Source organism: Moschus berezovskii, chromosome 2, assembly GCF_049115385.1.
Source record: "Moschus berezovskii isolate FMDL1 chromosome 2, NW_MosBer_1.0, whole genome shotgun sequence".
Classification (NCBI taxonomy): Eukaryota; Metazoa; Chordata; class Mammalia; order Artiodactyla; family Moschidae; genus Moschus; species Moschus berezovskii.
Genome location: NC_142461.1, coordinates 49,960,297 through 49,984,591, shown reverse-complemented (window position 1 = coordinate 49,984,591; position 24,295 = coordinate 49,960,297).

Below are 24,295 nucleotides of genomic sequence, written 5' to 3'. Positions count from 1 at the left end.
AGTGCAGTCCCATGCCAAAGATCTTATCATGGAATGTGACTTGAAGTGAATTTGCCCACTTCACCTGGGACCCAAGGCAATGGGCAATACTCCTTTACGTGCTCTTCTCTTCTCTGTCCCCTTCTCCTCTCTGTTGTCCTTTCTTCTGAAATGGTGTCAGTTCTATGTGTCAACCTGGCTAGGCTATAGCCCTCAGTTAGCAATACTAATCTAGGTGTTGCTGTAAAGCTATTTTGTAGATGTGACTGATATCTGAGTTAACTTTAAAAGAGTATCCTCAGGATGGTACTGATCCAATCAGTTGAAAGAATGTAAGAGAAGAATTGAGATTTCCTTGAGGAAGAAGAAATTCTACCTGGGAACTGAAACTTCAGTTTCTGCCTCTGAATTTCCAGCCCACCCTTGTGGGAAGACTGTGCTATGGATTTTAGACTTGCCTAGCCAGCCCACATAATCTCATAGACAGGTTCCTTGCAATAAATCTCTTGATATATATTATCTTACTGGTTCTGTTTTTATGGTGGAATCCTTCCTGATACATCCTATAAATTCTTTTCTTCTCTATGTACCTTCTCTCCCATATTCTCTTCTCATTTCCCACTGGCTTGAACCCATGGTGATCCAGTTTTGTCCCTGTAAGATAGTGAAATTATCCCCAAGAGTGAAGGAATACTATGAAGGGGGGTACTTAGGTCCCCAAATGTCCATACAGAGGAAAACTGCCCAGGCAACCTGGACCACTGACATCAGAACTATTATTTGAGTGGGAAATAAATGTTTTTGTTCCTTAAGCTACTCTCCCTATGAGTCTCTTTGTTATAGCTACCTACCTTTCCCCCCAGCTAACATAATTACCATTTCAAAAGTACTATTGCTTTTGGTGTTCTGTATACAGATAGCTGTGAAAAGAAGAGAAAAGAAAAGCAAAGGAGAAAAGGAAAGATATAAGCATCTGAATGCAGAGTTCCAAAGAATAGCAAGGAGAGATAAGAAAGCCATCCTCACGATCAATGCAAAGAAATAGAGGAAAACAACAGAATAGGAAAAACAAGAGATCTCTTCAAGAAAATTAGAGATATCAAGGGAACATTTCATGCAAAGATAGTCTCGATAAAGGACGGAAATGGTATGGACCTAACAGAAGCAGAAGATATTAAGAAGAGGTGGCAAGAATACACAGAAGAACTGTACAAAAAAGATCTTCACGACCAAGATAGTCACGATAACGTGATCACTGACCTAGACCAGACATCTTGGAATGTGAAGTCAAGTGGGCCTTAGAGAGCATCGCTACGAACAAAGCTAGTGGAGGTGATGGAATTCCAGTTGAGCTATTTCAAATCTTGAAAGGTGATGCTGTGAAAGTGCTGCACTCAATATGCCAGCAAATTTGGAAAACTCAGCAGTGGCCACAGGATGGAAAAGGTCAATCTTCATTCCAATCCCAAAGAAAGGCATTGCCAAAGAATGCTCAAACTACCGCACAATTGCACTCATCTCACATGCTAGTAAAGTCATGCTCAAAATTCTCCAAGCCAGGCTTCAGCAATATGTGAACCGTGAACTCCCAGATGTTCAAGCAGGTTTCAGAAAAGGCAGAGGAACCAGAGATCAAATTGCCAACATGCGCTGGATCATGGAGAAAGCTAGAGAGTTCCAGAAAAACATCTATTTCTGCTTCATTGACTATGCCAAAGCCTTTGACTGTGTGGATCACAATAAACTGTGGAACATTCTGAAAGAGATGGGAATACCAGACCACTTAACCTGCCTCTTGAGAAACCTGTATGCAGGTCAGGAAGCAATAGTCAGAACTGTACATGGAACAACAGACTGGTTCCAAATAGGAAAAGGAGTGCGTAAAGGCTGTATATTGTCACCCTGCTTATTTAACTTATATGCAGAGTACATCATGAGGAACGCTGGGCTGGAAGAAGCACAAGCTGGAATCAAGATTGCTGGGAGAAATATCAATAACCTCAGATATGCAGATGACACTACCCTTATGGCAGAAAGTGAAGAGGAACTAAAAAGCCTCTTGATGAAAGTGAAAGAGGAGAGTGAAAAGGTTGGCTTGAAGCTCAACATTCAGAAAACAAAGATCATGGCATCTGGTCCCATCACTTCATGGGAAATAGATGGGGAAACAGTGGAAACAGTGTCAGACTTTATTTTTTAGGCTCCAAAATCACTGCAGATGCTGATTGCAGCCAGGAAATTAAAAGACGCTGACTCCTTAGAAGGAAAGTTATGACCAACCTTGATAGTATATTAAAAAGCAGAGACATTACTTTGCCAACAAAGGTCCGTCTAGTCAAGGCTATGATTTTTCCCCTGGTCATGTATGGATGTGAGAGTTGGACTGTGAAGAATGCTGATCGCCGAAGAATTGATGCTTTTGAACTGTGGTGTTGGAGAAGACTCTTGAGAGTCCCTTGTACTGCAAGGAGATCCAACCAGTCCTTTCTAAGGGAGATCAATCCTGGGTGTTCATTGGAAGGACTGATGCTAAAGCTGAAACAGCAATACTTTGGCCACCTCATGAGACGAGTTGACTCACGGGAGGAGAAGGGGATGACAGAGAATGAGATGGATGGCTTCACTGACTCTGTGGACATGAGTTTGAGTGAACTCCGGGAGTTGGTGATGGACAGGGAGGCCTGACGTGCTGTGATTCATGGCGTCGCGGAGAGTCAGACACGACTGAGCTGATACGGATATTAACATGGCTGAGACTCTAATATTGGTCTTTATATAGGATACTTACATAGGTCAAAATCAGTGTCAGACACTCATCAACACTTGGGTGCTAACTTATACCAAACAGTCTGGAAATACCACAGCATACAATTTAGATGGTGTCACTGAGCTCACTAGTCATAAGCAGTAGCAGATAGAGTGCATAACGTGTTCAAGGAATGGGAAGATGTACAGTTTGGTGGGGGACTGAGTACCATACACGACGGGCCTAGAGAGATATGCAAAGAACAGATACTATAGGGCCTTTTAAGCCGTGGGAGGGTAGTTGGGCTCTATCTTCAGAATAATGGAGGAGTAATTTGTATTTTTCCAAGATAAATCTGGTTGCACTGTGGAGAATGGACGGGAGAAAAGCAAGGATATAAGGAAGGGAAGCAATTAGGAGACCATGGCAGTAATCCAGCCAGATGATGACACCTGGCATACAAGTACAACAGTGGACATAGAGAAAAGCGATTTGATTCTAGAGATCACTGATGATTGGCCCTGCCTGATATTAGGAAGAAGGACCCAGGATTGGCAGATTTCCCTTTGAGGTAACTAAGCGAATGAGGTAATCAGTAAGAGATCAGAGCTGGAGAAGGAGGTTAAGTGGTGAGGGGGAGGGGAAGAAGATAGTGCTTTGTGTCTGGTTGAGTTTGACAAAGCTGGGGAAGCAGTTAGGTAAATGGGTGTATATGAGTTTAGGTAGATAATGTTAGCTGCTGAAACAGACAACCTCTTACTAGTTTAACACAATGAAATTTTGTTTCTCACTCAAAAGTACAATGTGGGTTGGAGGGGTGAGATGTAATCTGCTCCATAAAATAATTCAGACTCTTTCTATCTAGGTCTTCTGTCTAGATAACTGACATTCTTTCATTTACCTGACAGAAGAAGTATTGCACATGAGGGTTTTATGGGCTAACCCTAGAAGTGGAGAATATCAATTCTTATTTCTACTGTCTGCAACCCATGACATAATCATTCTGAACTGCAAAGGTGGCTGAAAAATACATTTTAGCCCTGTGCCTATAAAGAACAGGTGAATTCGGATATTGGTAAACATCAACAGTCTCTGACAAGGTTTCTGAACCTGAGAAAGAATGAGGCAGAAATATATAGTTAATTGCTGTGGGTCCAGGTTTGCATCTAGTTATTTGTTTTATAAATAGTATTTGAAGCAATGAATGCCAAAAAAATTGTCAATATATATAAAATATACAGGAGTGGGCTTAGGATAAAAATATTGAAGAATATTAACTTAAGGAATGAACAAAGAAAGAACTTAAAAAGAAAATTGAAAAGCAGAGCCAGAGATGTCAGAGTACAGTGTCACAGAATCTCCAAGAAGAGAGTATTTCTAGGAGGAAATGGTCATCAGTGTTAAAGGATTATCTAAAGTGTAGGGTATTGGTTAGGGGAGGACATTCCTGCCCTTGGCCACAGGTATCAGAGAGGAAACTATATTTTACAAAGCAGCAGAAACCTTGGGAGATTATAAGGCAGAAGCAGTGAAGGTAGCTGATCTGTCAACTCTTTCTAGAAAATAAAAGCAGCAAACACATAGAAAATAATTTGTAAAAAAGATATCTATGATATTGTAATTTATAATAAGAAATATGTATTTGGTCTTTGTTCCTGGCACAGAGCTCCTAAAACCCTTGGAATTTCCTGAGAGGAGCCAAAAAGGGTAATGCCAATGAGGTATTGTAATGCCAGGGAGGTGACTTTGGGACCCCCAACTAAGGACAGGAGCTTGTTGCCATGTGAGAACCAACCATGTGATTATAGGAATGTAACTTTCAGTCCCAGCCCCCTGGTCTGTAGGGAAGAGAGAGGAGTTAGAGGTTGAAATCATGCCTGTATGATGAAGCCATCAGAAAACTCCAAAGGAGAGGGTTTGGAGAGTTTCCGGGTTGGAGAGCACATGGAGAACTGGGGAGAGTGGCATGTCCAAAGAGGGCATGGATGCTCCCTATCCTTTCCCCACACCTTGCTCTGCACATCTTCCATTTAGCTGTTTCTGAGTCTTATTTATCCTTCTATAATACACTGGCAATCTAGTAAACAAAATGTGCTTCTGAGTTCTACAAGCAGTTCTGGTGAATAAATTCAATTCAAGGAGGGGAGTCACTGGAACTTCCAATCTGTAGGTGCTTGGTAAGAAGTACAGGTGGCAACCTGGACTTTGATTGACATCTGAAGTGTTGAGGGTGGGGAGCATCCTTGCAGGACTGAACCCTTAACCTATGGGCTGATGCTGTCTCCAGACAGTGTCAGAATTAAGTTGAGTTGTTGGAGAATTAGGCTTCCCTGATAGCTCAGTTGGTAAAGAATCCGCCCACAATGCAGGAGACCCCAGTTCGATTCCTGGGTTGTGAAGATCCGTTGGAGAAGGGATAGGCTACCCAACTCTCATATTCTTGGGCTTCCCCTATGGCTCAGCTGGTAAAGAATCTGCCTGCAATGTGGGAGTCCTGGGTTCAATCCCAGGATTGGGAAGATCCCCTGGAGAAGGGAAAGGCTACTCACTCCAGTATTCTGGCCTGGAGAATATGGAGAATTGCTTGCTGTGAGGAAAAAACCCACATGTTGCAATTGGTGCTTAGATTGTAATGTCACTTATGGTAGCATCAAACATTTAGTAATTAAAAGACGCTTACTCCTTGGAAGGAAAGTTATGAGCAGCCTAGATAGCATATTAAAAAGCAGAAACATTACTTTGCCAACCAAGGTCCGTCTAGTCAAGGCTATGGTTTTTCCCGTGGTCATGTATGGATGTGAGAGGTGGACTGTGAAGAAAGCTGATCGCCGAAGAATTGATGCTTTTGAACTGTGGTGCTGGAGAAGACTCTTGAGAGTCCCTTGGACTGCAAGGAGATCCAACCAGTCCATTCTAAAGGAGATCAATCCTGGGTGTTCACTGGAAGGATTGATGCTAAAGCTGAAGCTCCAATACTTTGGCCACCTCATGCGGCGAGTTGACTCACTGGAAAAGTGTCTGATGCTGGGAGGGATTGGGGGTAGGAGGAGACGGGGATGACAGAGAATGAGAAGGCTGGATGGCATCACCGACTCGATGGACATGAGTCTGAGTGAACTCTGGGAGTTGGTGATGGACAGGGAGGCCTGGCGTGCTGTGGTTCATGGGCTCGCAAAGAGTCGGACATGACTGAGCGACTGAACTGAACTGAACTGAACTGATAGCAAAGACTGCTCAACCCTCTCTTTTTATTCTTCATTTGCAGTATCCCATATAGGTCTAGAGGCTTTTGATTTATAGAAGGGCATACAAATTAAATTAGTTTAATCAGAAGCAAACTGGAAATTTCATGGAGTTTTTGGAAAAGAGTGGCTCTTACTTGGGGGATAACAGAGACTGTTGGATATATGCTTGGGGCTTCACGCTGTGAGTAGAAGACCTGCCTTGGAATAAAGTCAACATAGAGGAAGCTGAGAGATGGGCAGGGACCTGACATTTGAGCTCCTGGGTTCATCCAGTTTAAAAATCTAATCTTGACCTGTTCAGTTACACAAGTCAATATGTTCATTTTATTTCCCCTTAAACTAATTTGAATTGAACTTACGCTCTTTGCAATAAAAAGATCTTCATTTCCAAATGCTTCAGTAAGATTGGCTGATATAAATAGAGGACACAGGTGGAAAGGTATATCCTCCTTCCTGAAGAGAATTCCAACTTGATTGTCGGACAGCTTGCTCTGTGTATCACTAGTGTAGGTTGATTTAAAAGAGCAATGAGAGTTGCCATTCCTCTTCAAATTATCTCTATACCAGCCTGTTTTGGGTATGACATCCTGTGATTAGGAATCTATTATTTTAAGATATTCCTTTCCTAGTATATTTTATTTCCTTATATTTTATTTCATTTCATGATTTTACTTTGTTAGGCTGTATTATTGCTTGTGGTTTCCATCTTATTCACTATTTATGGTTTAACATTGGGTCGCAGTCTATGGAGTTGCAGAGTTGGACATGACTGAGCGACTGAACAGCAACACAAAATGTTTTAACAGAAGTATCTTGAAATTAACCTGCGTGGAGTCCCAGTGAACACATTGAAAAATGGGAACAGAGATATTTTGGTGGCTGGGAATGGTGGGACCTAAAACACCCCCATTTAGATCTGGAACCCATAATATATAGTTTGGAAACCCGGATGTGATCCCTGGATCACAAAGGTCCCCTGGAGAAGGGAATGGCTACTCACACCGGTATTTTTGCCTGGAGAATCCCACGGACAGAGGAGCCTGGCAGGCTACAGTCCATGGGGTTGCAAAGAGTCAGACACAACTGAATGATTAACACTACTACTACTAGGGCTCAGAGGTCTTTTAGGTCTGTTTTTCTTTCTTGTCAAATAAGCATATGTTTTTAAAAGTCTTATAGATTTTAAAGATACATAATAAAAGTAAGTTAGAAGTCAGTGAGAGAATGACTTATTTTTGCTGTCTTCCCCAGAAGACATTCCTTAAGCCTCTCATGCACACTCCCGGTCCCACTCTTCAGGGAAGAAACCACTTTCAATATTTTTAGCTATTTCTACTGATATTAATTCCACATTTTAAATGAAATGCTTGAATTGCCACTTCCTTTAGTTCTTAACTCTAGACATCATCTGTTGAGTTTTGCTAGTGGACTAGTTAGCTTCTATATAACCATTGCTTCCAATCCTTTTTCACCCATTTCCCCAATATAGCCACAACAGACTAATTTAACAGCTAGTATTTGTTTGCATTATTTTGGTTATTTAATATTACTCTGTACTAGTCAGATGCTCTACTGTTTTTCTATGTTTCATAACTCCTTGCTTTTCCTGGACTTAATAACTGCTTCAATTTTTCCATTTGCTTAGTTTTCAAAGTAAAAGAGCCTATTATTATTTTCCAAATGTTCAACTAAAGAAAATCTTCCACTTTTTCTTGTGTTTCACCTGCAGTGCCATCTCTTCTTTTTCCTGTACATAGTGGATACTATTATGACCACTGAATTGTTTTCTGGAGACTTCTTTCACATCCTTTTAGAGTTTCTCTCTACTGATAGCCTATGTGTTGAATCTCCTATATACAGGGTCGCATATCATTTCCTTTCTAAATTTATTTGATTTGCTGTATAGCTTCTTAGTAGTTTTATGTAGGATGCTCACAGAAATTAATTTAAAATCTGTGCATGTTTGGGAATGTTTTTATTCTGTTACTCAATTGATAACTTGGCTGAGTATAGAATTTTAAGTTGAAAATTATTTCCCTCAGTCTTCTGGTATTACTTTATCCTCTTTTAACTGCTAATTAAAAGTCTGAATAGATTAGTTCTCCCCTGTATAAACATTTAATACTCTGTCTTTATTTTTACTTATTTCTCATTTTGGGGAGCCAGTTCTCCCCAGGTCTCTGGCATTTCTACTGATAGCCTGTTGTTCTGAACAATCTTTTCAAAGACATTTGTATAGAAAACATCCTTGGAGGATATAATGTTTTTTCAGGGGAGGGCATATTTGGTTGTCATCCAGGATGTTAAGGCAGGGTTTCACTCTTGTGCAAAGTTTGGGCAGGTTTGCTTGAAGCCCACTATGGAAGAATCGATTTTCCCAAGCTCAGGGTTTCTCACCTCTGACACAAACCCACAGCCTGTGCAGCATCCACCTGGATTGCTCTGTGTTGCCTCCACGGGACTTAGGGAGCAAGGGGAACCATATGAACATGAAACTCATCCTGCTTGTTGTTTGGTAATAAAGTCCTTTGTCTCTAATTGAGGAATATTTCATCTTCTGCCAGATCTATGAAACTCTGGCAGGCTTGTTTGCTTAAAAATTGGATAAAATTTCAGACCCTTCTAGTTATTGATGGCAGTGACTGGCTATGAAACTTTTTCATTTATTTTAGGGGCCCTCAATGATGTCTTTTGTGTTAGTGTTCTCCAGAAATACAGAGCCAATAAGAAAAACATATGCATATACGTGTGTGGGTGTGATATAATGAATTGGCTCATGCTATTATAGAGGCTACAAAGTCCCAAGATCTGCAGTCAGCAAGCTGGAGATCCAGTAGAGCCGATGTATAGTTCTAGTCCACTTTCGAAGGTCTGAGAACCAAGAGGGCTGGTCGTGTATATTTCAGTCCAAAGGCATTGGACTAAGGACCTAAGACCCTTTAGGTTAGGATTGAAATCACAGCCTTTTTGTTCTATTCAGGTCTTCAATTGATTGGATGAGGTCCATTCACATTAAGGAGGGTCATCTGCTGTACTTGATCTACTGATTTGAATGTTAATTTCATCCAGAAGCATCTTCATAGACACACCCAGAATAATATTTAGCCAAAAGTCTGAGCACCCTGTAACGCAATCAAGTTAACATAAAATTAACTGCCACAAATCCAACCCTTGTCAACTTGGCACCCAATGCGTCTTCTTAAATCATATCCATTCCCAAATAAAGATAATCATATGTTCATAATTCCATCTAACCCCTTCTTCAGAAGAGAGGGAAAGTCCATGAATAATGTTCATTTTTTGATGTCCTGTAAATTGAATACTATGATGTAAAGTAAGTGCATTTTATATTACATGATAAGGGAATAAGAGAAGGAAGAAAACAAAGTTATTTGCTTAACATACACACACATATCCATAATAAAATAAGGAGAAAATACTTCTGACAGTTAACAGTGCCCATTTCTATACCTGGTCATATGGTTGTAGCTGGTAGTAGAAGAACCAGACTTCTTCTACTATCCATTCTACAGTCCTTTAGCAAGCACCTCAGTTGGTCATGGTTGTTTTTCTTGTGGGGTGACATGAATCTTCATTCCTGAAGGTTCTGGGTCATTAGTAGTCCTGCCTAGATTGAGTTATTATAGTTTTCCATTAACATTAATCACAGGGCATGGTGATACCAAGAGAGGTCTTAATGGGCCTCCTGTACTCCATACATAATGGACATTACCTCCATTACTCTATTAGGGAATAGTAGTTCATTTCCCCTGTGGTAGTCCAGATTAATCACACCTGCTAGCCCTGTAACTCCCTTCTCTGCCTCTTGATTCAGAGACATGAGGAGCCCAAAGTGGGCAAGTGGCAGTCTTAGCTCCCAGTTCAATGGAATAATTCTTGTGTCTACTGAAGGAAGCATCCTTCCTTTTGGAACTAAGCCCTCTAGCTGCTGCTGCTGCTGCTAAGTCACTTCAGTCGTGTCCGACTCTGTGTGACCCCATAGATGGAAGCCCACCAGGCTCCCCCGTCCCTGGGATTCTCCAGGCAAGAACACTGGAGTGGGTTGCCATTTCCTTCTCCAATGTGTGAAAGTGAAAAGTGAAAGTGAAGTCGCTCAGTCGTGTCCGACCCTTAGCGACCCCACGGACTGCAGCCTACCAGGCTCCTCCATCCATGGGATTTTCCAGTCAAGAGTACTGGAGTGGCTTGCCATTGCCTTCTCCGCATCACTGCTGGGGTCTAAGTCTTTCTGGGGGAAGTCTCTGGACTCACCGCACTCGAGTTGCAGGAGTCAAGGCCACAATCCCAGGGTCCAGAGGCTCCTGTGGCTGGCACTCAGCCCAGGCCTGGGTCTAGCAGAGGGCAAGCTGTTCCACATCCACCGTTGGGAAGGGCTCCGCTGCCCACACCTGAGTTCTTTGCTATAGCTCTTCCCGTGGCACCAAAAGGCTGAACCTGGGGAGCCCGGGAGTCGCCACCTGGACTGATGCCCACCTGTCTGGGAGCCCGAGAGGGAGACGCCTCCCCATCCTGGTCCATTCCGGGCTTCCTTCCAAGGCTACCCATGGGAATGAACGGCCAGCTCTGTGATGAGCTTGGGGCCACTGCAGCTGATATTCCCGTCATCTCAGAACGGCCTCAGGAGGAACCCACTGGCTCTCCCCGATTCAGAGGAGATACAGAAGGACCCCTGTACACTGACTGGCAAGGCCTTACTGAGGGGAGCGGCCCAGCACGGTCGAGTGGAGAACAGATGTGAGCCCTCCTCCCGCCTCCACCATCATGGGCACTGGCCTCTCTGCCTCAGCTTCCTGCAGCTAAGCCGCGCTGCTCACAGCACAGCACTGGCCATGAGGACTGGCTGAGCTGAGCCAAGATGGGGGAGCACCGGTCTGACTTCTGCACCCCTCAGGCCCCAGCCAGGCTCACGGCCCAGAACTGCCCCTTCTGCTCGGGGTGCCTCTCGGCCTGGGGTGCCCCTGCTCTTGGAAACCCCACCCTCTGCGCAGTGCCTCCTGGGGCCACCTCCTCGGGCCATCTGGTAGCCAGCCTGACCCCTACGGTGCCCTGAAACCTGGAGTCTTCCGTTCATAGCCAGCCCTCCTTTGATGGCAGGAGCCCTGGCTGACCTCTCTGTGTGTCCCCTGCCCGAGAAAGGCTGTCGGCAGTGAGTGGAAGGACGCACAGAGGAAAGGGGGCAGAAACAGGCACCCCAGGAGAAGCAGAGCAACCCAGCAGGAGACAGCTGCTCCTCTGAGGAAACGAGGGGACGAGGGGCTGTGAGGAGGTCAGGGCGTGTCACAGGGAGGCCCTGGAGATGACCTGGTTCAGCCCCTCTCCCTTCCTGGGGGCTGGGGATCTGCCCGGGGATCCCGTCGGCCCTCATCACTGGAGCACGTGGTGGGAGCAGGGCCAGTACCCACCCTCCCTCTGGGGCGCTCACCCCAGCACAGACACGCTGGCCCTCAAACACTTCCCAAGACCAGGGCTGAGCAGCGCACCCATTAGGCTCGGCGGGCTCCCGGGTGTGGAGTTAAGTCCCACCTTCTGCACTGGACTGGGTTCTAGGAAGGCTGCTCCCGCCAACACCAACCTCCAGGTGTCCTGAGATCACCCTGCAGTCAGGAAAGAGGTAGTTGGACACCTTGCAGAGCATAAGTCATGGTAACAGGAAGCAAAAGTTTTGTAAGTAGTAGTACCCCTATTACTAGGGGCAATAGTGAGTGGTACCACTTCATTTCCACCCCTTGATTGCTGACTAGGAAAGAAATAGAATTATGTTTGGATACTGATTTACAGCATATCCAGCCTTCTAGAGAACCTTGCACCAACCCTGCAAGATATTGCCACCTAGCCGGTGCTAAAAGCAAGTCTTTAAGAGGCTACTCCGATGGTTCTATCAGGCTCTCTACTTCAAGATGGTGAGAAACATGGTAAGGCAAGGGAATTCCATGAGTGTGGGCTCATAGCTACACTTCTTTGCTGTGAAGTGAGTTCCTCAATCAGATGAAATGCTGTGTGGAATACCATGACAGTAAATTGACATTCCGTAAGTCCACGGAAGATAATTATGTGTTACTTGCAGGGAAGGCAAATTCATATTCACAGTCAATGTATATTCCAGTAAGAATAAAATATTACCTCTTCCAAGATGGAGGTGGTCCTATATGATCAACCTGCTACCATGTAGCTGATAGATCACTCCAAGGAATAGTGTCGTATTGAGGGCTCAGTGTTGGTCTCTGCTGCTGGAAGATTGGGCACTTAGAGTTTGTTGGCCATAGCCAGGTCTGCTGTGGTGAATAGAAGTCCATGTTGGTGAGCCCATGCATAACCTTCACCCTTGCTACCATGGCCGCTTTGTTGTGAGCCCACTGGGTGATGACAAGGTGGCTGGGGAAAGAGTCTGACTGGTATCCAAAGTATGGTGATCCTACTGTCTTGATTATTAAAATCATCCTTTGCTGATGTCATGCTTTGGTGAGCATTTACCAAATGCTTTATGGGATACCCACATCTTCAAGTCTTTTACCCATTTTTAGAGGTATCCTCATACCTCTTCCCAAAATTTGCTTGTCACCATTTTTTTTCCCCCAGGAAGCCCTGGTAACTCAGATGGCAAAGAATCTGCTTGCAATGCAGGAGACCTGGATTTGATCCCTGGGTCAGGAAGATCCCTTGGGGAAGGGAATGGCAACCCACTCTGGTGTTCTTGCCTGAGAAATCCCATGGATAGAGAAGCCTGGTGGACTATAGTCCATGGGGTCACAAAGAATCAGACATGACTGAGCAACTAACAAAGACACATTTTTCCCCCAATCATATTGTTTTCAAATCCCTGACCATCCAGCCAAACCACTGGCCAAAGCCCACAAACGGTATATAATTGCATATCTGGCCTTTTCTGCTTGCATGCAAAGTGAACAGTGAGGTGCATTGCCCCAAGTTCTGCCCACTGAGAGGATTTCTCCTTCTCACTCTTCTCCAGCAGTGTCCCAGAAAGGGGCTTTAATGCTGCAGCTATTTGCTTTTTAAGTGCATGCATGCTCAGTGGCTTTAGTCATGTCTGATCTTTGCGACCGCATGGACTGTAGCCAGCCAGGCTCCTCTGTACATGGAATTGTCCAGGCAAGAATACTGGAGTGGGTTGCCATGTCCTCCTCCAGGAGATCTTCCCCCACCCAGAGATCAAACCCTTGTCTCCTGCAACTCCTGTATTGCAGGCAGATTCTTTCCCTACTGAGTCACCTGGGAATCTCTTGATTTTGAATGTTGCCTGTCTATTGTGCGTTCCTGCCTACCTTTAAACCAGGTTCCAGTCTTCTCTTCTTCTGTCGAGTGATCATAGGGAACTGCCCATGAGGCCGTAAGTGCAGGCTGGGAGAGAAAAGTCACTGGAGCAGGAGTGTGGACCATTTGGTCTATTTGATCGGGGGCATTTGGTCCATTTCTTTATGTCAATTATTAATACTGGTATCTTCAGGGTCTGTTTGGACCTTACTGGTCCTCCAGTTTTTAAAAAAAATCTATTGTATCCTTTTCAAATGTCTTTATGTCCTATTTTCTAGATATCCTTGAAATGATCTTCCAGTGCTTCTTTATTTTCTAAATTAAACTTTTTATTTTGAGACAATTGTAGACTTATGCGGTTGTAAAAAAATAATATAGGAAGATCCTGAACACCCTTTATCTAGTTTCCCTCAGCAATAATATTTTGCAAACCTGTATTACAGTGTCATGACCAGGATACTGAAACAGTCAAGTAGAGACTTTTTCCATCACTACAAGCATCCCTCATCTGAGCCTTTTAGACACGTATAGTCACCTCCACTGTCCTTTCCCTTCCCATTCCCAGTTCCTTACAACCACTACTCTGTTCTCCATTTGTATAATTTTGCCATTTTAAGAGTGCTATGTGAAATCATACATTATAAAACCTTTTGGAACTGGATTTTTTCACTTAGTGTAATTCCCTCCAGATTCATGTAATTTGTTTATCAATTGCCCATTCTATTTTATAGCTGACTAGTATTCCATAACATATTTGTTTATCATTCATCTTTGGAGGACATCTGGGCTTTGTTTCTACTTTTTGGCTATTAAGAATAGAGCACCTTTGAAAATCCATGTACAGATTATTTTTTGAACATAACTTTTTCATATTTCTTGGATAAATGAACAAGAATGCAATTGCTAGATTATGTGTATGGTTGTTGTGTATTTAATTTTATAAGAAACTATTAAACTGTTTTCCATAATGATGTGTCATTTTACTTTCTCACCAGCACTGTATGAGTGACCTAGTTTTTCTATATCCTCATTAGCATTTGATATTGTGACTATCTTTTATTTAATGCATTCTTGTAGGTATACAGTGATATCTCTTTGTGGCTTTGATTTGTATTTACCTGGCATCCCTGGTGGCTCAGAGGTTAAAGCGTCTGCCTGCAATGTGGGAGAGGTGGGTTTGATCCCTGGGTTCGATTGCTGGGTCGGGAAGATCACCTGGAGAAGGAAATGGCAACCCACTCCAGTATTCTTGCCTGGAGAATCCCATGGACAGAGGAGACTGGTGGGATACAGTCCACGGTGTCGCAGAGAGTCGGACACAACTGAACGACTTCACACACACACCTGATGTTGAATGATGAGATATCAAATGATGCTGAATATCTTCTCATGTGCTTTTTTGTCATCTGTATATCTTCTTTGGTGAAATGTTCATTCATTTTTTTCCCCCATGCTCTAATTGAATTTTTTTTAATGTTAAGTTTTTAACCAATGCAGTTTTATACTTTTTATTTTTGCTTTCTCTATTTCCAAGAGATCCTTCTTATTGAGTTCCAATAATAATAAAGATCCTGATCCATTTTTAAGGAATATGCGGCTTCTTTTATCTTTCAATGATTATTAACCATTTTAGTTTTTTAAAGAAAGTTTTGACATCTGCATTGTTTTGTTTCTTTCAGCTTTTATCCACAGAGATTTTTTCATTTCACTTGCTATACTCTTTCTTTATTTCCCTATTGAGGCTTTTCTCAAGCAGTGAGTGATCAGGTCTGCCCCTAATGTTGTGGGGCCTAGCACAATACTACAAATGGAAGCCTGTATACCATATATCTAAATATCTAGAAATTATAATTCAAGCTAACAAACTGTTCAATTTTCCTACTCCTACAGGTATACTTCCAAAACAATGACTATAATAATTTTTAAAAATTGCATAAAGGTGGTTTTCTTATGAAAGGAAATCATTAAAGCATCAAAGGCAATTGAATTGAATTATTATAGCTAGTGTCTAAGTCTTCTATAGAGCTATGGATGTCCAGACAAGCAATAAAAGAAAAAATATAATTTATGAATTATTGTACATTCTCTAAATTATTTTTCTTGCCTTTATTTCAGCAAACATACTAATTATGTAATAAGCAAGATTTTTACATGATTGACATTATTGATAGTAATGATAAGAATTAAAAATAGCCACAATTGTACTCAGGGTGTATACAATTTGAACATATAGGAAAATGTAAGTTGAAATGTAAGCATTTAAAATGTAAACATTTTATTTTTATGAGTATTGTCAAAAATGTGTTTTTATTGAAGATATTTAGAATGTACGCTTATGGTCTTAAGTCACTGCAGCAGCTCTGTGCTAAGTATGGAGTGAGAGGTATCATGTATTCTCTAATCCATTATGCTTTTGTGCTTATGACATGTGGGGATCTTAAATGGAGAGTTGGGCAAGAGGCCAAAGAAGGTTCTGCTCTGGTTTTCCATTCATACATGAGCAGGGCACTAAAAGGACATTTTTCCTGTGGTAGTAGTCGGACTTGTCAACCTGTCCCTTTTTCTCTTTAGTGAACATACATAAATCTGGCATTTTGTTGTATTCCCAGTCATCAGTACTTGGACATTTTCTCTTTGGGTGTACCATTTTCTCCAGAGGATAATTCTCCAGTTCACACTGGCTACTGGAATCTGCAGATAGGGTGGGTAAAAGGGTGGGAATGAGGCTTGGTAGGGTGTGGGTGGGGAAGGATGAGGGCCTCTTAATCAGACTGCCACGTAATCCCCTTGATTTCCATACTTTACATACACATCCTTCACTATTTCTGGGTATATTTCTTGGGAGCAAAATCTGGGAAGTTGGTGAGGAGCCCTGGAGTTTCAGTAACTTCATATACAGATTCTCAACCAATCTTCCAGGTTAGGGCAATTCTCCACCCCTACCCTTTCCCCGGTCTTTCTTAGTCTTTGCTTTTGAGGCTGTGGATGGGGGAAATCGGCTTACTGCCTCTTGACAGCCTTGCCCCTCTGCTAGGCTGATTTCCCGTGCTGTGTCATCATTTGGTCATTACACCTCCACCCACATAGTATCTCCTGCATCTCACTCTCATCTCTGGTTCACTATGGCCTTCTCTCTCATTGTGTTCTTTTTTTGCACTAGTTGTTGCTGTTCAGCCACTAAGTCATGTCTTTGCAGCACGGAAGGCTCCTCTGTCCTTCACTATTTCCTGGAGTTTGCTCAAATGCATGTCCATTGAGCCGATGAGGCCATCCAACCATCTCATCCTCTGTCACCCCCTTCTCCTCTTGCCCTACATCTTTCCCAGCATCACAGTCTTTTCCAATGAGTCGGCTCTTTGCATCAGGTGGCCAAAGTATTTGAGTTTCATCTTCAGCATCAGTCCTTTCAATGCATATTTAGGGTTGATTTCCTTTAGTATTGACTGGTTTGATCTCCTTGCAGTCCAAGGGACTCTCAAGAGTCTTCTCCAGTACCACAATTTGAAAGCATCAGCTCTTCAGTGCTCAGCCTTCTTTATGGTCTAACTCTCACATCTATACATGATTACTGGAAAAACCATAGCTTTGACTATATGGACCTTTGTTAGCAAAGTAATGTCTCTGCTTTTTAATATGCTGTCTAGGTTTGTCATAGCTTTTCTTTCAAGGAGCAAGCATCTTTTAATTTCATGTCTGCAGTCACTGTCTACGGTGTTTTGGAGCCCAAGAAAATAAAACCTGTGCCTTTTGAATATTTTTATTCTGCTATTCAGTGGACTTTTTGAAGGAACAGAGATAAATCTACCATGTTTACCTGAAAGTGATGTCAACTTTTCAAACTTTGATTGCACCTCTAAAAGGCAGCATATTTTGGTTAAAACATGTTTGTGTGCATATGCCACAGTTCAATCACAACCCACTTAAACAAATACTACTATCTCACTAGAAATAGGAACATTTATTGAAAGGTGTCAGTTAAGTTTTCAGCAGGAAGTAGAATTCACCCAAATGTTTCAAATGAACATTAATGAAAGAGATGACTATAGCGTGGTAGTCATGCTATAGACATGGTTAAAGAAATAAACAAGGGGTGATGAGGTACCTAGAAATCAGTAACAGTAGAAAACAGATACCACTTCTAGCGCTAAAGGGAGAAGGGAGATGATAGTGTTTCTAGAGCCTGGTGATAGTTGAAACTTTGAGGGAGGGATAGCCTGGTAGAAGTTATAGTCATGGTGGGGGTGGGGGTGTTGCAGTTACTAACAGAGAAGCCCCTGAAGTCTGGAGGAAGGAGGTGGAGAAGAAATACTCTGGCTTCTCTCTTGTCCGTCCTCTGATGACCTGCAGGTGTTTCCATTGACCAACTCCAATGGAAGCCAGGCAGCAGGGGAACCAGGGTGATGCAGTGTGCTTTGGTGAGCTGCTGGAGCCCAGAGAAGAGCAAGTAAGAAAAGGGAGAGAAGATCTGGGGAAAATGGGGGCAAGGGAAGTATAACCAGTACTGAAAAAGAATAGAGTAACTTGTAGAATCAGTGAAAGCTTCTAGACTTCAGAAAGGGTGGGAACCTGGCCAGTTTGTGGAGATGTAACAGTTTACTGAACTAAGTAACTGTTACAGTAAACTGACTGAGATGATTCAAATCCCAATATTTAATCTCTTAGTTCAAATTAAATTGTTATTGGCCATCAGTTAGCCAGTCTGGTCGCTTTCATCCTTCTCAAGTGCCACCAATGATGCAATTAGCAATACTCTTGCCTAGAAAATCCCAAGGACGGAGGAGCCTGGTAGGCTGCAGTCCATGGGGTCGCTACGAGTCAGACATGACTGAGCGACTTCACCTTCACTTTTCACTTTCACACATTGGAGAAGGAAATGGCAACCCACTCCAGTGTTCTTGCCTGGAGAATCCCAGAGACGGGGGACCCTGGTGGGCTGCCATCTATGGGGTCACACAGAGTCGGACACGACTGAAGTGACTGAGCAGCAGCAGCAGCAGGGACTTATATCGTGTAGTACAGAGATGGCTGTAGTGGTTCACTCTGTTGGGTAAGAAGGCCTTTTAGAGAGGGACCATAAATGGGAAGGCACCCCAAATGGTAAGCTACTCAGATCTAGGAGTAGTTATCCTACACTGCATGAAGTCATAAGCATACTAGCAGAGATCTGTCCTTAGGACAGAGGATAAAGTAGTTAATTTTAGTCACTGTAACTAAGGGTCAGGAACAAAAGTACAAAATGTGTACAGAGATGGTGCAAAGATCATGTTTACACAACCAGAGTTATCGTTAAGGGCAGGCAGGCTGTGTATAGTGCAACTCCAGTCACCACCATCTGCAACAATGTGGATGGTGCACCTCTGGAATTTTGAAAAGCAGTAACCTTATTCTCCACATGGCATAAAGACTTATTCTACCATGAAATCACTTGTGTGGCATTTATAAATTTTCTACCACAAGGCTAGAAGGATCATGAACCAGGTTTTACCTTTTCCCATGTCTGTGCGTGTGTGCTAAGTTGCTTCAGTTGTGTCAACTCTGCAACCCTGTGGACCGTAACCTGCCAGGCTCCTCTGTCCATGGGATTTTCCAGGCAAGAATACTGGAGTGCGTTGCCATGCCCTCCTCCAAGGGATCTTCCTGATCCAGGGTTCAAACCCACATCTCTTAAGTCTCCTGCATTGGCAGGCAGGTTCTTTACTACTAGCGCCAACTGGGAAGCCCTTTCCCATGTCTACCACCCATAAATGTGATGAAGCCACAAACAGAGCCTTAGGTAACTTAACAGGGAGATGTTCTTATGAGATACCGAAAAGCAATAGACAAGAGGGTTCAAGACCTAGTCATTTGGAGAAAGCACAATACATTTAAAATATCAGTTCTGAGCTTTCCTATGGCATGATAAAATGCCTATCTGCTCACTACATACTGTCTCTGTGAAAGGAAGAAAATTCACAAAGATTTTTCAATGACTGATAATTTTAGTAAAATTATTAACACTTGGGGAGGTCTGTTTTAGCTTGTCAGACAAGCAAGAGGGTAAGAGCTTTTATAGACCCTAGGAAGGGGCTACATGCAGGAACAGCACAGTCAGCTCTGACAGTCATCTTGAAATTTGTCATGGGGTGGTCTGACCAGCATCATCTTGATTGTTTTAGGTACAGTTAATCTTCAGTCACAGAGTTGGTTTGTTTCCATTTCCTTGAGGCCAGTTCTTGGATTTGTGGCAGCTTATGTCATGGTTACAGTCTGGTCATTGTGTAGTTAACTTCTTCTTTCACATAACAGGAATCTATTTCCCACAGTTCTGGAAGCTGGAAGTCCAAGATGAAGGTGTCAGCAAGGTAGATTTCATTCTAAGGCCTCTTTTCTTTGCTTTCAGGCAGCCGCCATCCAGCTCTGTGCTCACATAACATCTTCTTTACGTAAGTATAAATAGTAATGGTCTTTATCTTTTGGTTCCCTGGATCAGTTAGCATTAGCATCACCTGGGAACTTAGATATCCAGATTCTCAGACTGGCAAAAGTTTGAGAAATGCTATGAACTGTTAAAACACAGCTTCTCCCGATCCCCCATTCACCCTCTCTACTCCAGACCTGATTTAGCAGGTCTGGAGTGAGACTTGGGAATGTGCTATTATTGGAGAGAAAGTTTTCTTAAAAAATAGTTTCCACCCCAAGATTGGTAAATGTATTAGGAAAAGTTTTTTTGGACTAGTGAAACAGCATATGTTTCATATAATCCCTAAGAGGACAATTTCCAGACAGTTGGATTGTCTACATCAAAATACAAAGTTCTAAATTTGGCAAAATTTCCCATTTCTAATGTTATTTGCTTTGGGACTGTGAAGTCTTCAGAAATCTTTTATAAAACATTAACATAGAAAAACTGCAAAAGCTCACAAAGTTTGTTTCAAATTTAGAAGAAAAATAAGACCCTGTGTATTACTCATGTAAATAGTCACTATTAACTGAATTTGAAAAGTGGTTTCTAATGAGTATAAAATAAGCAACCAAGTTCATATTTCAGTGTCATTTGAGAATCTTCTGCCAGTATCCTAGAAAAAGAGGAAATTAAAGAATGGTCCACACACTTCTTACAAAATTTTGTTCTCATTCTTTGATAGTATAATACTGTTCCTAGGCCCAGCAATGGCTATCTGTATGCATTAGAGGACTGTGTGGTTACCAGCACAGATGCACCGAGCCAGTGAAATGACTTTGGAAAAACAGTGAATCTGTTAGGAAACTGGGTATCACCACCCCATCCATTAGGTGGGCTTCCCTTGTAGCTCAGTTGGTAAAGAATCTGTCTGCAATGTAGGAGATGTGGGTTTGACTCCTGAGTTGGGACGATCCCCTGGAGAAGGAAATGCAACCCACTCCAGTACCTGCCTAGAGAATCCCATGGACAGAGGTGCCTGGCAGGCTGCTGTCAGTGGGTTTGCAAGAGTTGGACACGACTTAGCGACTAAACCACCACCACTGCTAATATCACAGTAGATACAAGAGTTATGTTTTGTAGTCTTTGAGAGCAGACACGATAGACTGGTTCCAAATTGGGAAAGGAGTATGTCAAGGCTGTATATTGTCACCCTGCTTATTTAACTTACATGTAGGACACATCATTAGAAATGCTGGGCTGGAAGAAGCACAAGCTGGAATCAAGATTGCCGGGAGAAATATCAATAACCTCAGATATGCAGATGACACCACACTTTGGGCAGAAGTGAAGAAGAACTAAAGAGTCTCTTGATGAAAGTAAAAGAGGAGAGTGAAAAAGTTGACTTAAAGCTCAACATTCAGAAAACTAAGATCATGGCATCTGGTCCCATCACTTCATGGGAAATAGATGGGGAAACAGTGGAAACAGTGTCAGACTTTATTTTGGGGGCTCCAACATCACTGCAGATGGTGATTGCAGCCATGAAATAGAAAGATGCTTACTCTTTGGAAGGAAAGTTGTGACCAACCTAGATAGCATATTAAAAAGCAGAGACATTACTTTGCCAACCAAGGTCCGTCTAGTCAAGGCTATGGTTTTTCCAGTGGTCATGTATAAATGTGAGAGTGGGACTATAAAGAAAGCTGAACACTGAAGAATTGATGCTTTTCAATTGTGATGATGAAGAAGACCCTTGAGAGTCCCTTGGACTGGAAGGAGATTTAACCAGTCCATCCTAAAGGAAGTCAGTCCTGAATATTCATTGGAAAGACTGATGTTGAAGATGAAACTCCAATACTTTCACCACCTGATGCGAAGAACTGACTCACTTGAAAAGACTCTGATGCTGGGAAAGATTGAAAGCAGGAGGAAAAGGGCATGACAGAGGATGAGATGGTTGGATGACATCACCTACTCAAGCGACATGAGTTTGAGTAATCTCCGGGAGTTGGTGATGGACAGGGAAGCCTGGCGTGCTGCAGTTCATGGGGTCTCAAAGAGTTATACATGACTGAGTGACTGAACTTAACTGATGATAGACATTTCCCTCCCTTTCATAACTTAATTACTGTCACTGCACATTATTATCAGTCATTACCACAGATTCCAGAATGTGGAAAGTCACTGGAGCTGGAGCAAAGGAGCCAAGTGAAACACCTGTAAGGGATTTCAAAAGTGATACAGTTTAGTTGCAGATGATGACGCGAAGAAGCATTGGTTCTTTCTTCTGGCTCTGTGCAATACTGTGTCGGGCATTTGCCTTGTGACATCCATTGGCCCCGCTCCCTCAGAACATGCTGTTCTCATTCACACATATGGTCATTCAACAAACACTCGTGCCTGATAAATATTTACTAAAGAAAAATGATCAATGTCTGTTAGCAACAGTTTTTGGAGCAGATGCTGTTTTCAGAACTTGGTAGTCATCACACAGATGACAAGAGTATAACACATTTCTGGGCTAACACCTGTCAATTGTATGATTTTTCTCAAATTCTGAAGGAGATTTCTTGTATAATATTATATCTTACCCTATCCCCAAGCCTGGGATTAGACCAGAAAGCAATGATCCCCCCGCCAAGGGAAGAAACAGAAACCTGTGCTGAGTGACTTGACCAAGGTTTCAGGGCTAATAAGTAGTGGGGTAGGCACATGTATGTAGGTTTTTCATTCTCAAGTTCAGCAATTAAGTTAAAGCATGTAACTAAAGCAACGCTGTTAGGGTTCATCTTCCCTTTCTAGAATACTAAGGCAAGCATTTCCCTTTTTCATTTGGCAAATGAGAACGTATTATTTTTAATAAATTCCTTTCTCAAGATACAACTGGCTGCAGAATTAAGGACAGAGGTGAAAAAGTGGTACCTTGATTCCCAAAGTTCAGGGACATTCCAGGCTTTGGGGTCCCTGGTGTTTGGTACATTGGGTAGGGAACTGTAACTATTCAATGGAGGTTTCTCTCACTGTCCTATCTGCCTTCTTCTCTAGTCTCAGCTGCTCCGACCCTGGCCAGGGCAAGATGGTGTAATTTCTATAAAACAATGTGTCCTTTTTAAAAACTAGCTTTAAAGGCTTCTCCTCCTTCTGTATATGCTGAAAATTTGCTGTTTATAGCTGGAAAGGGACTGCATAAAATGCCTTATAAGAAGAGGGGCACAATAGACATCCTATCTGTGGTATGGCTGTTGGTTTTGCTTCAGGGGAATCGGAGAAGTTTCCTTAAGATTCCTCAAATTCCATTGTTGGTTTCATATAAGCTAAAGTAAAACTAGACAAACGGAGAAAGTGTATTCAATTTTAGCTCAGACTATAAAGTAAAACAAAAATAAACAGAACATGATTCAAGCTTTCCCTTGAGGTGCCTACAAGTCTTGCACAAAGTATATTGGTATAAATAAAGTCATATTTGTGCCTGGTGATGTAGCTAGGTTATATTTCTAAACATTTTGTGTATACAGCTAGTAGGAGATACTACATGCTTACTTTCAAAAAGCTTTATTTTTAACATCATATTTACTAATCATGAAGCATGCTAGACATTAAAGTCTTGTTTTTAGCAAAAAAAAAAAAAAAAAGCCCCTAACTGTTTACTCTGCCACAGAAGTACAGATCACTCTTCACAGATCCTGAACAGCTCTATGCAAGGCACCCCTTTCAAGGCAGACAGTGCTCTGGTGTCTTTGGTCAGGGCCAGGAACATAAATTTCTCTGCTTAGTTTAAGCAAAAATGGGTTTTTTTACAGGGCTATAAACAGTTTACAGAATTGTTAGGAAGGTTTAAAAGTGAGCCTCAAAGAATTGCCTGAAGAGCCCAAAGGCTGATGAGAAATTACAGAATTGATAGGCTCCTGGTGCCAAAACCAAGTGTCCCTGTCACAACCAGAAGGCCGCTGTGGTCAGGAAGCCCCAGAAGCGAAACAGACATCTTCAGAAATTGCAGCAGAACCAGCTGAAACAGCAGAATGTCAGCCTCTACCTCCTGGCTGTTGTTGAGGTCCAGTCATTAAGTCATGTCCGACTCTTTGTGACCCCATGGATTGCAGGATTCAAGGCTCCTCTGTCTTCCACTCTGGCCCAGAGTTTGTTCAAACTCATGTCTATTGAGTCAGTGATGGTATCCAATCATCTCAACTTCTTCTGCCTTCTTCTTTTGCCTTCCATCTTTCCTAGCATCTGGGTCTTTTCTAATGAATCAGCTCTTACATCAGGTGCCTAAAGTATTCGAGCTTCATCTTTAGCATCAGTACTTCCAATGAATATTCAGGGTTGATTTCCTTTAGGGTAGACAAGTTTGACCTCCTTGCTGTCCAAGGGACTCTCAAGAGTCTTCTTCCTCACCACAATTCAAAAGCATCAATTAAAAAAAAAAAAAGCATCAATTCTTCAGCACCCAGCCTTCTTTATGGTCCAGCTTTCACATGACTACTGGAAAAACCATAGCTCTGACTATATGGACCTTTGTCTTTTGTGGCTGCAGTCACTGTCTGCAGTGATTTTGGAGCCCAAGAAAATAAAATCTGACACTGTTTCCATTTTTTTCCTGTCTATTTGCCATGAAGTGATGGGACTGGGTGCCATGATCTTAGTTTTTTGAAT